This window comes from Falco biarmicus, chromosome 1 (genome assembly GCF_023638135.1).
Source record: "Falco biarmicus isolate bFalBia1 chromosome 1, bFalBia1.pri, whole genome shotgun sequence".
Taxonomy (NCBI): domain Eukaryota; kingdom Metazoa; phylum Chordata; class Aves; order Falconiformes; family Falconidae; genus Falco; species Falco biarmicus.
In genome coordinates, this window is record NC_079288.1 from 102,795,340 (window position 1) to 102,807,980 (window position 12,641).

At 46.1% G+C, this 12,641-nt stretch overlaps 1 protein-coding gene across 10 annotated transcripts in view; it reads right to left on the reverse strand.

Annotated features, from left to right (window-relative positions):
* The window catches only part of SLC4A4 (solute carrier family 4 member 4), a 237,630-nt gene that overhangs the window by 96,252 nt on the left and 128,737 nt on the right, over positions 1-12,641 (reverse strand). The gene's annotated exons all lie outside the window — the stretch shown is intronic.

Consider the following 12,641-nt stretch of genomic DNA (forward strand, 5'->3'; position numbering starts at 1 on the left):
TCGAGCTCAAAACCAATACACTCTATGGTGCGTGCCCAAGGACCTTTCGTACTCTGATCCACTGAGATCCTTCACCCCCTTTTTTATATGACATAAAACCAGTTCCAGCCAAACTGTTATGGGGCTGGCTGGGACAGCATCCCATAGCTAGCGTTCTCCCTGGCACGAGGTTCGGGCTCCCATTGGCCTGCAGGGCAGGCTGTAACCTCCCCAGACCTACCACTGGAAAACACAGGAATATTTAACAGAAAGGTTTTCCCATCTATACATGAATAATGCGACCCAATGTGTTTAGTCAGGCACCAATGCACTAGAAAAAAAAAACCAACTGTTCCCACTAGGAAAAGACTGCCCATTTAGGTAAAAGAAACTGGGTTCAACACACGCTCCTTTGACAGTGCAAGCAAAGTTCATTTGCATTATTAGCTCAAGAAAAATTAGCAGAAACCCCTTCCTGCCTCAGAAATGCACATGCTTCCGAATTAAAACCCAAGAACACCGCTGTCCACATCCCAAGACCTAAGGGCATCTCCCAAAGGCAACTGGAGCTCATGCCACAAAAGTCACCTTGCTGGAGGACTTCTTGGGTGCTACCATTTTTTTCTGATCATATTACCTTAAAATGAAGGTGTGGTCATGCGAAATTTTAAGACAGACATCCTTTCTGCTGAATGTTTATTAGCATTAGAGTTAAACAGCAGACTATGAACTTTGAACGGTTCTGCTAAAAACTCCTCTCTTTTCAAAAGATCAGCTGTCTGTCTGTTGCAAAATAATTAATTACACCAGGTGTCCAATCACCATTGATTTTTCCAGGGTAAACAAAGTCTCAATTCATAATGTGAAAAAAAGAACCAGTAAGAAGTATGCCCTTCCCTCCCCCCCCCCCCCTTTTTTTTAAGAAACTTTCATAGCTTTTTTCTGAAATTATTCAGCAAAGGTTGATGCGAATTCATTTCTTCATCAGTTAGGGCGATGATGCTTTCATAACGTAACCCAGGTTTCTTTTCTATTGGAAGTTTATTTGCAGTCACAAATTCCCTGAAAATTCCCTGGGCATCCCAGCACACTGCCCTGCGCTGGCTCCGCAGCTCACGTCGGAGGGATAATGCACGGAGCCGCGCTCCTGGAAACCCCCGCGGCTCTCACACCAGGGTGGTATCGACAGTACAGGTCACTGGGCACCCCAGCACCTGCCAGTCTTTTGGCTTTACATGTTTATAGAGGAGCCACACATCCCTTCTTTAACACCCCAGCCCAGCACCTGAGAAGGCAACCTCTGAAAGGGTCTTCAGGGTTCTGCACGTCCTGCTAAATGGGCTGGGAAGTGATTTCTCCCTTCAGCGGGAGCAGGGACATTTACATGCTCCTCCTTTCTCCCATCACAAAGTCCTCAGCAGCACTGCCTTTCCATCACAGAAACACAATCCCAGTAAGAAAGACCATAAAAGCCCTGACCAACCCTTAGTACGGAGCGTAACAGCCGGCCTCTCCGGCTGCCAGCTAGGTGTATCAGCCTCTTTTCCAACATCACCGTCATGTCTGTAACCCAACGGAGGCACCCCAAACCAGTGCTGGTCTACACCTGCTTCCAAAAATCCCCATCTACTCTCCCCCATCATTTCCACCTCCCTGAGAAGTGGTCCCTACCACTCTTCTCCATAAATCTGCATAGCACAGCCCTTACCAATCCCCAACACAACTCACTAACCCCGCATGCATCCCCTTCCCACCTGGTGACTACAGGTGAGTGCCTATGACCCCTCCCTTCCCAGGCTCAGCATTTCAAGGGGACTGTGCCGCAGTCCTGGTTACTGCAACCACGACTCTCCCCATGCCTGTGCTGCAGCAGCCTTCCCGCACAGACCGACTGTTCTGCATCTCTGCTGCTACCTCCCAAAAGCCGCACGTCGCCCATCGTGCAGTAACATTCCCAGACTGGCTACACGAGGGCTTTCCCACATGTCCTTCCTTTGAGAAAACCCATCACTTCCCACAAAAACTAAAGGTTTTTATTTTATATGCTCCTAACAGGAGAGAAAAATATTGCTGGGCTGAATTTGCAGGCATTTAGTTATAGAAAAATACACATTAACCCTCTCGGTAATTAGTGCTTTTCTATAACCACTAGTTCCTCCAGAATTTATCTTTTTTGCTCAGATACGTTTCTCAGAATCTCTGAGAGCACAATGAGCATTTGATTATTTGACTTGGATCCAACGGATGCACTTTGCAGAACAGTTCCAAAATACATCTGCAAACATACAACCTTATGCAGGAAAATTGTCCTTGCAATTAGAAAAGCAATTTGGACTCAAAATCTGCATCTAAAACAGGTTTAAATCCAACATTAGTATACATAATTACACCTCTCCTATTCTAAAAAGGCAATTAGGCACAACACTCAAGCCCATCTTTAGACTCAGCCCCAGTCAACTGCTGGTGCCAGAAGCTCATGCTGAAACCAACATGCACAAGCAGCAGGAGGGAAGGTTCAACTTCTCGCACATGCTCCAGGGCAGAGATTTCCCGCTAGGTGTACGTAGGGAAAAAAATACCTATTCTAATTGAGGCTAAAGATTCAGTGAACGAAGGCCTTTAAACACAGAGAATTAAAAGATGATGCCTGGCCAAAAGAACAGAAAACAGCTTGTTGTGTGAGCCTGCAGAGTCCCATGAGCTACTTTCTCCTCTTCCCTCGATCAGTTCGAACCCAGATGAAAACCACCACTATCGAGTGGCTGCCGCTCTCCTGCTGTTCAGCGGTTCCACAGCACTGGAAAGGGCCTGGGGAATTTCAGCTGGACAACTGCAGCTCATGGCTGATGCTGTCTGAACTCTGCTGTTGTCCTTCAGATGAAGAGCAAGACCTGCTGGCAGAGCACCCCTAACACGCACCTTCCACCGCCTTCCCCTCCATCTGCACTAAGGACTCTCAATATATTTTTCTATTCCAAACAGAATTTAAATATCACAGCTGGAAAAGCAGTAAAATAGATCTACATCCTATGGCTTCAAAAAGCAACGTGGAGCACAGCAAGCGGTTGGTGCAAGAAGTGCTGCAGAGCTCCTAGAGCTGCTGAAGGCATCGGTTGCGGCCGATGGGAAAATTATCTCTTTCAGTCATTTTGACGTGGTTTTATTGCATGGAAGTGCTACCCTGACAGTCAATCCTGTAACATGGTAATTCCACAATTACCCACAACATTTTTGCTCGCTGAACCGCATCGTGAGAGTAACTACAGAAACACTCCCACCAAACCTGGATGTGCATCATACGTCCCAGTCCCCCCCACTTCTTTCTTTTCTTCTTTCCTTTGTTTTTGCAAATTTCCTATTAGTCGCATTTAGCACAGATGAAAAGGTTCAAAATCCAGTTAAGGCATTTGCTGGGTCACAAGTCTCCCATTGCTTGCTTTACCCCACGTTCTTTATTGCAATTTTGTAGGTTAATGGGCCGTTTATGGGTTGTTTATGTGCTCTCTTTAGCAAGGAGAACATATTTTCATCTTAATCTCCGGTGCGAACACTGTGTGCTCAGCGCGGGGCGGACAGCTGAGTATCAGGCTTAAGGACTGGAGAGTAATTAACCTGGGGGGTGAACTCTGCAGGCCTCCCCCTGCCCAACCTTTGAGCACCAGCCCAGCCAGCCTGCCCCAGCCTTGACCCTCACCTTCGCTTCTACCTAATTCGTCCAGTTTAGGAGCTGCTGGAACCAGCACCAGTAACAACAGGATCAGCTGCCACCACCGCTGTTGTTTTAATATTGTTTTCCTCACTATCTCGTTCAAGAAACAATCTGACAATCAGCAGACATATGTAGCAGAGAAAATGCTAATCCACAGATTTAGATGGCTAGGGGTGTATTTTTCCCCTGAAGGGGAGAGGAATTAAGGTATTAAATGTAAATGGTGAAATGCTCCAATACAACCCTTAAACAGAGATATTGCCATCCGTAAATGACACGTCTTACCTCCCCCTTTTTCCCTTTCCTGTTCTCATGTTCAGCCACAAGCGGTCCATGAGGCAGCTTATAAAATACATCACTTGCAGAAGAGGACGAACACATCAGCAGTTTCTCCTAGTTCAGTTCAGGCCAATTACAAGTACAATTTATACCCTCGGGTTCCCAAAGGCAAAACCAATCTCCATCAACAGAGAGAAATCTCAGGGAGCTCAGAAACAGAGACACGTTCTAGCACGACAACCTCGCATCAGCCAGAGCCGAACCTCCCAGCCCGACGTCAGCCCCACTCCCGCAGCCACTGGCTCCACTGGGGAGCCCTCCTTCGCTGCCCGGAGCGATGGAGCCGGCACAGCACCCACGGTGCTCCCTGCCACGCATGGAAACACCACCAGGCTCCACGGTACTGGCCAGTATCCTGAAGTCACCTCCCGCTTCGGTGCCAAGGTACAAGCGTCTCGCTTGTTGTGGCTGGAAGATGGTTATAGTGTGGCTTTCCAGGTGTACAATGCTCCGGGGTGGCGGGCTCTTTTGTGTTGATGTACAAGTAAAAACAGTCTCTTCAATCAACCAGCATGGTTTTCCTCCTGCTTTTTCTGTTTGATGTTACTAGAGATGCTTCTAAATACCCTTGGGACCTGCACCTCAGTTGACCACTTCCTCCATTCGAGGCCAAAGAGACCATCTCTCATAAAGTTCTCCCTTTCTCTGAAGTACATCAGCAGCTACAAAAAAACCCAAAAGACCTGTAAATCCTTCCTCAAAGCCTGTGGTAACATTATCGAGGAAGGCTATTTGTCAAACGTGCTTTCCAAATACACTTATTAAAATAGGACATGATTATACTCCCATTAATTTCTGGGGTTGCCCTCACTCAACCAAACTCAGTTCAGATCCGTCTGAAGTCAGAGTGAGCCAGTTAAGTGAAACACCTGTGCAGACACTTTTATCAGATTTAAAGTAGTTTTCTCCCTAGTTTAGCTGACTTCGCTTCCAAAACGAATCCATTACCCAAAACAATTTTAATTGTGTGTTGATGTCAAGACCTTAGGCAGTTTAATCATTTCCCTTATGGTTTATGCCTTTGATCAATTGCTATTCATTCTCCTGGCTGTTCTTGCATAGACAAGCCCCAGAGTCTGAGTGTTTTTAGATGCAATTCAATGCACTATCTAGGGGCAAGTTTCTACTAAGGATAACAGATGACAAACCCCCCTGCTTCCATCAGCACTGCCAATGAGACCAGCAAAAATAGTTTTACTATTGTAACCCCCCTGACAGCAACAACCCCTTCCCTACCCTAGGCTTCACGCCTTGCAGACCACAAGTGATGGAACACAAGTACAGAGCTCTGCAGGCTACAGGCAGAGCAAAACTGCTCCTCAGGACAGCAGACTAGGGGAAAAAAAAATACTGCAACTCACTTTAATTTTCATACTCCTTTGGAACAACTTCCAGCTGCAGGGCAGACTGTGGACGCTTACTATCTGCCCTTGGTCCCCTTTCACAACAGGGGTGTCATCAGAAGCAGCAGTAACCTGGACCGGTGCTGATTGCACATCGCTGATAAGACCAGAATTCACACTATCTTGACTTCGCAGTGAGATTCTTGCTTTGCATCTACCTGGCTCAATTTATATAGGCAAGAGCTAGTGCAGCTACTCAGTTAGGCAAAAATTGCAGAGGAAAGCTTCTGAATCGAGACCAGGCTAAGATCTGACATTGAAAACATGACCGGAGGCTTAAGAGTACCTCTAAAAGCAAGCAAGGAAGCCTTTTATGGCTCACAGTTTTACCAGCTTCCTTGAAAGACTGACGTAAACGGAATCACGCCCCAAACCAGGAGTCACTCAAAATTGTCTTGGACATCTTTAACAGTTCGTGTACAGCATCTGACACACTGAGCCAAGGCCACAGGGTAAGGCAAGGGATGCTCTCTCAGTTTACTAGCGATACTGTTCAGCGTTTCTGGAGCGCTGCTCCCGTCACAGAGTGGCACATAGGTTCCCTGTGCTATTCTTGCACCTCTGCGGGTTAAGAACTGTTATTCCCATTATGGAATGGGAAAGGGCCAAGTCAGGTAATACCCGTTTCTGCAGAACCACCCAGGTGCAAACTGATTTCCTGGTTCCCCCAGTGCTCTCTCCGGCAAAAGCATCCTTGAGCGCCACTGAAGAAGTCAAGCGCATGAAGACTGACGCATGACGCCAGCTTCACAGGAATGCTTGCACCCGAAAACCTCACTCGGCGACTGCCTGCCAAGCCTTTCCCAGGCTCTCACAGAACCCACCTCTACATCACCAACCCTCCAGCTAATCACTCTAAGCAAGCGTGAGAATGGCTTTTTTTTTGTCTTTTTTTTTTTTTTCTTATTTTGTTTCTTCTAGAAGAGAATGATTACTTTTTGACCCTGCACTCGGTGCTGGCTGGTTGTAAGGCAGATTAGACCTGTCCCACAGGCAGAACTTGGCAGGCTGCAGGGAACACTCACCACGCCACCCAGTTCCCACCCGGGACCATTCCTTTCACAACTATGGGGTGCAAAAATGGAGAATGCTATTCAAGCTGCTTGATCCATCTCGAAGCAAATATCCCCCATCCCTTGATCGTGACCCTTTCCAGCACATAATGAATAGCATTGACCGCCTTTCGAATAATCCATTTTTTGCCGGACTATTGTACTGCATGATTGTACACGTTCTACTGTAAGCTCCTCTGCAGCATGTGGCATATATTAAGTCTTTGATCTGCAAAAAATCTTCAGTATTAGACAAATGCTTACTAATAACATATTCTCTCAAGTGCCAGAAGAATGGCAGCTTTTATGTAACAATTTGCTGAGCATTCTCAGCTCACTTTGTCTTCAGCGCTGTTCAGGTCACGTACAAAAGTTTTGTCTACAGATATTTTACTGAAACTTTCCCTGGAAATACAGGGACAGAAAAAGGACCCTTCTTCCAAAAATATCTCGAATCGACTCATTTATGGCAGACAGCTCAGGTGGATAAGGTGTGCAAGGTGGACCATCATTCTGGCAACCTTTTAAACAAAAGCAGCAGCACCTAATGAAAAAGTCAGTCAGCCTTAACATAAAAGGCACTGCCTATAAAAGAAGACAGACTGCTAATTCCAACCGCACAGTGTGATAGAGAGACCATCGCATTCAAAGTCTAATTATCAACCCTCCCCAACATTGTTCTGCTCGAGAGAGACTGTCAATAAGAGTCTTCCAAAATTGCCTGTTTTTTTTCTGCTGCAGACAGTAACAATAATATCTATATAACACCCCAGGAGCAGCAGCAGCTGCCTATTCCAAACGAAATGCATTATTGATAGCCTCCCACAGACACACGATTAGCGAGTTGAGGCAGACTGAATATTTCATATATTAACAGCGCGAGTCTCTGCCTGCTCAAATCAATGCAAGGTTCCACTGATTTCTGTCACTTTTTTTTCTTTTCCTGGATTCACCAAGTGCCATTTTTAATTACATCAAAGGCAGTGATGCCTCAGACCCTTATCTTTACTAACCAATCAGCCCATGCTGCTGTACCATAGCTCATGCCCCATAACAAACCATACTGCTTATAAGCTGTGGCGCAATATAAAACACATAACAAGCAATTCATTAGAAAATACGGATAACAACAGTATTTTCTGACTAGTCCTGGAGGTCAGCCGTCTTACTTCAAGTTGTGTGAAACTGCTACAGCAGCACATTTTTAAGGAGCTATTACTGAGCAGTTGCCAAAAAGCCTTTAATAAAGAGAGAGCTGCATCTAGAGAAAGCCTGGCTTTCTTCTGGCTTCATAACATTTCCCACTGCCACACAGATACTGGGATGCTGTCTGGCATCACACCTTCCTTGGACCTGAATACCAGTCATGTCTCCAGTTAAACCATTCAGCCAAGTGGCTGTCATACACAATGAAGTTCAAAAATTGCTCCCAAATTCTCAGTGTTTTTCTTTTTCTTTGGCTTCTCTCTGTTTTCCTCTTTAAAGCAGAACGGCTTTCGCAGTCTCTTGCAGAGCTGTGTGCTGCTTACCTCTCCAGAATGCTGCTGGGGTCATATTCTAGTATCTTAAATGTCTTAATCACACCAGAGATCTTGCACAAGTCTCTCCGCACTGCCACTGGCATCAACAGCACAACGTGGGCACAAAGCATCTGCCCAACATACGCTAGCACAAGAGAAAACCCGTTCCTCTGGTGAGCAAAAAAAGGATACCTTTCGCTTTTCCAACACTGTAACACATCAACGTTCCCTCACAGGCAATTTTAAAGCTGTTCTGACATGATGCAGTCCCTGAATAAGACCTGTCATTCCCTTGCGTCAGCTACAAGCCCTCCTGCCAATCTATGAATTCAGTTTACCACCAACTGTTTACCTGTGCCCCCTTTTTCAGGTAATGCTGAGAGTACAGTGACACTTTTAAGGACACAGCTATAACAGCTCGGGGCTCTTCTTCTGAATTGTAGCTTCCATGCAGTGACAAGAAGAAATTTCCCTTCCCTCTCTGCACTTTAAAACCAGCCCTCCGGCTGCAATAGCCAATTTTATGCTTATTAAGCTCTTCTCACAAGCAGGGTTTCATCACTGTCTATTTGTCCCGTTCAATCAATCTCCACATCAGCTCTAACCATTTCAGCACTTCTAGAAGTCTTCTTCAGCGAGGGCCCGTCAGAGGAGAACCAACGGGCAGAGGAGGCACGCCAAGCACACGCGTGCGAGGATTTTCATCTCTTATTCCTGCAGCCTCGGTGCATGCCGAGCCCTCTGTCCCGCCTGCTTTTCAGCCAGCGTCTCCGGCTGAAATGGAGCCCATCTCTGTTGCCAGGCAGTATTTCAAGGAGTACCCAACGCCTCTGGTATCCAACGCTTTCTGCTTCCAACTCTTTTCATTCTGCACCCTCTGTTTTGAATGTTGCCAAATACCTCATCCACTTCAGGCCTGGCAAGAAAAGCGCGTTATTATTCCGTAAAATCATTGCGGGAGACCAATGGGCACACAAGAGCAGAATATGCGTGCTGAGAGGGTTCTGCAGGTCGTTATTTCTCCATGACCACCTGCCCCGCTTCCCATACCACGTTGGAGAGATGCCACAGGCTCCTGTCGGCTCAACAGCACAAATTATCGCTGGGGGAGAAGAAGGAGGGAGGGCTAAATAAATTAGGTCTGATTTTTCCATTGCCTAGTAAACAGGACCGTTATTTAGGAAAGGGGGATCGATGGCTGGGACCCATCCGAGTGGTTTCACTTCGCACAGGGTGAAGTGCCAGGGGTCAGAGACTGAAGTTGGGCACCGCCAACCTGGCAGAACAACTAACACGAGAAGCCCTAGCAAGGTTGATCTCATTTTCAAGGCTGACAAATAATTCTTCAGCATCTGTAACGTGACCTTCTTTCCACCGCCGAGTATAAAAATCACTCAAGGCAGCGCTCGTTACCAGACACCGTCTTGAACGCAACGATTACAGCTCTCCTGCTTGGGTTGAGTGAAGCACAGCGAAGGGGCACAGCAGCGACCAAGAGGGAAAATGCAGAGATGAAGGAAGATGGAGAGGTGTCTGTCACTGGTATCACCAGAACCAGCCTTCACCAGAGCTGGCGGCAGTGTGGAGGGCACTCCTCCTCTCCACGTGATGGAGACATGAGCTGTGCGCCGGCTCTCCTGACAAACACACATCTCCATGCTATAAGCACTGATGTGTGAATTCGATAGCCTACATCCATTTGGAGCATAGCAGGCCACCTCATCTGGAGTGTAAGGCACCAGCCTCCTTAGAGGTGCTTTGAAAAGCTTGGCTTTTCTATTTTTCCATCATCTTTTGAAAAGCTTCATTCAGTGACAAACCACCCTTTTGGCTCTTAAAGGCTGACAGCCACTTTGTCTAAAAAGCTGCAAGGCCAGCCTGAGACAGCGCTTTCCCTGACCAGGAGAGCAGCAGGATTTGGACTAACAGAGCAGTTACAAAACCAGTTAGTGTCATGCTTGGAGGCTGGTTTTCCCTGCTGCAGCAAAACCAGTGCGATCAAATAGATCCATCTCTTCAGACCAGTGCTTTGGGTGACCACATTTATTCCGTATTTTAAATCCTGATAAAAGCCCGTCCTCAGTACCTCCCTCCCTTGGCATCCCTGGGCACCTTATGAACATCCCGATGAAATTGGCACCATCTGTTAGTAGCGTGGCAAAGCAAAGCTTTTGGTGGATAAATCAATTATCTGAGGGCATTTTCTTTCTCTCTCTGAGTCAAAACAATGCAGAAAAGGGTTCTTGCGATGGTGCTGCAGTAGCAGAAAGACCCTATTGAGATAAAGGCACAATAACCAGTTTCGTTCCTGCCTTTAAAAACTAACCGCCGTTAACTTCAGGCTCGGCATGGCTCTAGGCTGCCAGCAGCACGCTCCTGCTCATAAAGAAACTCCCGATTCAACTTGTTCCCAAAAGCCCGGTGACATTCTACAGCTCTTGCCCTTCATCGCTTTCCCCTTGCAACAGCAAGCAGAGTTCAAGCTGCTGCCTCCTCCAGACTCCACGGAGTCGCCCCCCACCTCCTGCATGAGCTCTAAACCTCCGCAAAACACCATTACACTGGAAAAAAACCTGGCTCACTGCTTCACAGACGAGGCCCACGCCTCCAGGTGTGCCCCCTACTCTAAAGCAGAAGCCTGACAGACCAAGACCTGCAAACCATGTAAGAACCTCCATATAAGAAAGGACTGGTTGCTTGGTATCCCTTGCACAGCGAACTGGGAAGGTTGCGTAGGGAGATCAGCCGATGAGATGCACACGTGTGTCCGTATTTTGAGCCGCTTTATAGAAGGTCCCAAGTGGCAGACGGTCTCTCATTAGCGAGAGGGAGGGAGGTAAACCGTCAGGGTGTCACACAGCAGGCATTATAGCAAATGTCAACAGCGAGAACAAATGCTGGAGAAAGGAAAACAAGTTGAGATAAAAGAAGTTTGTAAAAAAAGAAAAATAATAAAAATAACAACAAACAAACCAAGACAAGGCCAATGGAATGTTCATGAAAAGCAACGTCAGGCTAGCAACATATACCCTTCCTTGGCTGCAAGTCAACCGGCCAGATTTTGTGGTTGACCTTGGCATCTACCACACAGAAAACGAAAGAGATCTTCTCATCAGACTACAAAGTACAAGAAGGAAAACTGACTCAGGCAAGGCAATAGCTTCAGTGGATTTGCCAAGGACTTGCCTATACTGGAAGGCAGTTGTACTGCTTTAAGGAAATTTCTGTAATTCAATCAATCAAATATAAAATATTTCCACTTTTGGGAAAGTAATACAACCAGGACCTATCCTAGCCAAACTGCGTGCAAGAAAAATGACAGACGATTATCCAATGTATTTACACAGTAAAACTAAGCACAGGCCAGCTCTCAGTAAGTGACTGTACTGTAATCAAGATCAATATACTCAGGAAAAGGATACTGCCACAGCTGAGGAAGGAAGAAAGCTAGTTTAAACAAACTGAACTTTTCTCCCACTGGAAAATGAGAAATTTGGTATCTAGAGATGCATTTGGAGACTACTTATGGAATGCAAAGAGAGCCACACAGAGATGTACTTCTACCAAAAAAACAGAAAGCCTCCAAAGCAGTAAGAAAGCACAAATACACAGAATAAGGAGGCAAAGCCTTTCAGGAACTCTTTATTAACCATTTAGGAACCTCTTACTTTCTCCACCACAAGCCCAGGTCAAAGGAAAACTAGCAAACATGAAATGTAAGGAAGAGTCAACCAAAATCTGGAAAATAAGTACACAAGACGTACAAGGAAAATGAATTATTTAAGAACACCAGCAGCAGGGGATTGAGAACCAGTGGGTGAACCGGACCACCTCGGAGCGAGACAGCCAATTAAGAGGATTAAAGATTTTGCAGAAAAGCAAACCAGCTTCTTCGTCTGAAACCACACCGCCCAGGTGGGAGGAAAGACACTTAACCTTTTTTCAAAGGCTAATCTGTGAGGCAGGAAGGCGTCTGCAGCAAGACGATGAAAAGAGATGAACCCAACCGCAGTAAAGTGGCCAAGACCCCTTGTGCTCACACCTCACCAGACCCTGTCCAGCCCCGAGGTTTTAGCGAGGTCTGGAACATTTCATACAGCCCAAAACTGAAGGAAACAATCATCAGTCCATGTAATCACCGGGAACTGGTACCCAACTAATTTAACACCCTTTACCATGGGGTACCACCTACCGCAGCAGAAAGAAATCAGATTATTTTATCTGATTTCCATTTCTTTCTAGACTCCAGGTACTACCCTTTGGAGGTTTTCTACCACTCTTCAACCACGCTGGGGTTTCAAAAGGCGCACAAGGTTAGCATGCCTTTATTTTTCTTGTACTACTAACAACACAGCATATCTGAGCTGCCACAGCCTGTTCAGACTTACACAGACTGGGGTTGCTGTAGTTAAAAACAAAACCATTAGCAGAGTTCTCGGAACCAAAGCACTTTATTTTTTTTTTAAGCTTCTAAACGCAACTTTAGCAATTATTGGTTTATGTAATTGCCTAACATTTAATGTTTACAGCAACATTTTACAACTAATTTACATGTAGTTCACTAAATGCTTTAGGGTTAATTGGTCTTTTGTCATGCATTAAGTAGCTTGTTAATTATTAGACAGTTGGGAGGAAAAAA